The 2,130-nt window shown below is 46.6% G+C and overlaps 1 long non-coding RNA gene across 1 annotated transcript; it reads left to right on the top strand.

Annotated features, from left to right (window-relative positions):
- Positions 1-123: 123 nt before the first annotated feature.
- Positions 124-1,510, top strand: LOC108448926. Its single transcript, XR_001865014.1, has 2 exons — positions 124-274; positions 677-1,510. It is a non-coding gene; the product is annotated as an uncharacterized LOC108448926 (long non-coding RNA).
- Positions 1,511-2,130: the final 620 nt, after the last annotated feature.

Below are 2,130 nucleotides of genomic sequence, written 5' to 3'. Positions count from 1 at the left end.
GGACCCCAGAGTGACCCCACAACTGACCCCGCAGTGACCCCAAAAATGACCCCGGAGTGACCCCAGAGTGACCCCAAAAAGGACCCCGGAGTGACCCCAAAAGGGACCCCGGAGTGACCCCACAACTGACCCCGCAGTGACCCCAAAAATGACCCCGGAGTGACCCCAGAGTGACCCCAAAAAGGACCCCAAAAAGGACACCAGAGGGAGCCCGGAGTGACCCCAAAAGGGACCCCAGAGTGACCCCAAAAAGGACCCCAAAAAGGACCCCAGAGTGACCCCGTAACTGACCCTGGACTGACCCAAGAGTGACCCCACAACTGACCCCAGAGTGATCCCAAAAGGGACCCCAAAAAGGACCCTGGAGTGACCCCAAAAGGGACCCTGAGAGTGACACCAGAGTGACCCCAAAAAGGACCCCAGAGGGAGCCCGGAGTGACCCCAAAAGGGACCCCGGAGTGACCCCACAACTGACCCCGCAGTGACCCCAAAAATGACCCCGGAGTGACCCCAGAGTGACCCCAAAAAGGACCCCGGAGTGACCCCAGAGTGACCCCAGAGTGACCCCAAAAAGGACCCCGCAGTGACCCCAAAAATGACCCTGGAGTGACCCCAGAGTGACCCCAAAAGAGTCCCCAAAAATGACCCCAGAGTGACCCAAAAATGACCCCAAAAGGGGACCCCGGAGTGACCCCAAAAGAGACCCCAAAGGGAGCCCAAAATGACCCAAAAGTGACCCCAAAAGGGACCCCAAAAGTGACCCCGGAGTGACCCAGGATGGACCCTGGGACCCCAAAATTGAAGGAAAATCCCCCAAAATTGGGAAACTCCCCCAGAATTCCAGGAAAAACCTGAGAAATTCAAGGAAAATCCCAAAAATTTGAGGGGAAACCCCCAAATCAATGGGAATCCCTCCTAAATTCCAGGAAAATACCCCCCAAATTTAGGGAAATCCCCCAAAATTGAAGGGAAATGCCAAAAATTTAAGGATAATCCCCCCAAATTTAGGGAGAATCCCCCAAATTTAGGGAAAACCCCCAAAATTGAAGGAAAACTGCCCAAATTTAGGGAAAATTCCCCAAGTTTATGGAAAACTCCCTCAAATTTAGGGAAAATCCCCCAAAATTTATGGAAAACTCCCCAAATTTAGGGAACATCCCCCAAAATTGAAGGGATCCCCCCCCAAATTTAGGGAAAATCCCCCAAAATTTATGGAAAACTCCCCAAATTAAGGGAAAATTCCCCCAAATTTGAAGGAAAACTCCCCAAAATTTAGGGGAAATCCCCCAAAATTGAAGGAAAACTGCCCGAATTTAGGGAAAATCTCCAAAATTTATGGAAAACTCCCCAAATTAAGGGAAAATTCCCCCAAATTTGAAGGAAAACTCCCCAAATTTAGGGAAAATTCCCCAAATTTATGGAAAACTCCCCAAATTTAGGGAACATCCCCCAAAATTGAAGGGATCCCCCCCCAAATTTAGGGAAAATCCCCCAAATTTAAGGATAATCCCCCCAAAATTTAGGGAAAATTCCCCCAAATTCAAGGAAAATCCCAAAAATTCATGGAAGATTCCCCCAAATTTAGGGAAAATCCCCCAAAATTGAAGGAAAATCCCCAAAAATTGGGGCACTCCCCCAAAATTCAAGGCAAATCCTCCAAAATTGAAGGAAAACTCCCCAAATTTCGGGAAAATCCCCCAAATTTAAGGATAATCCCCCCAAAATTTAGGGAAAATTCCCCCAAATTCAAGGAAAATCCCAAAAATTCATGGAAGATTCCCCCAAATTTAGGGAAAATCCCCCAAAATTTCAGGAAAATCCCCAAAATTCAAGGAAAACTCTCCAAAATTTAAGGAGAACTCCCCAAATTTAGGGAAAATCCCCCAAAATTTATGGAAAACTCCCCCAAAATTAAAGGAAAATCCCCAAAATTTATGGAAAACTCCCCAAATTTAGGGAAAATTCCCCCAAATTTGAAGGAAAACTCCCCAAAATTTAGGGGAAATCCCCCAAAATTAAAGGAAAACTGCCCAAATTTAGGGAAAATTCCCCAAATTTATGGAAAACTCCCCAAATTAAGGGAAAATTCCCCCAAATTTGAAGGAAAACTCCCCAAAATTTAGGGGAAAT

The sequence above is a fragment of the Corvus brachyrhynchos genome, unplaced genomic scaffold (genome assembly GCF_000691975.1).
Source record: "Corvus brachyrhynchos isolate BGI_N302 unplaced genomic scaffold, ASM69197v1 scaffold641, whole genome shotgun sequence".
In the NCBI taxonomy this organism is placed as follows: Eukaryota; Metazoa; Chordata; class Aves; order Passeriformes; family Corvidae; genus Corvus; species Corvus brachyrhynchos.
Note: the sequence above shows the minus strand (reverse complement) of the source record. Positions and strands in the feature narration are given on the sequence as shown.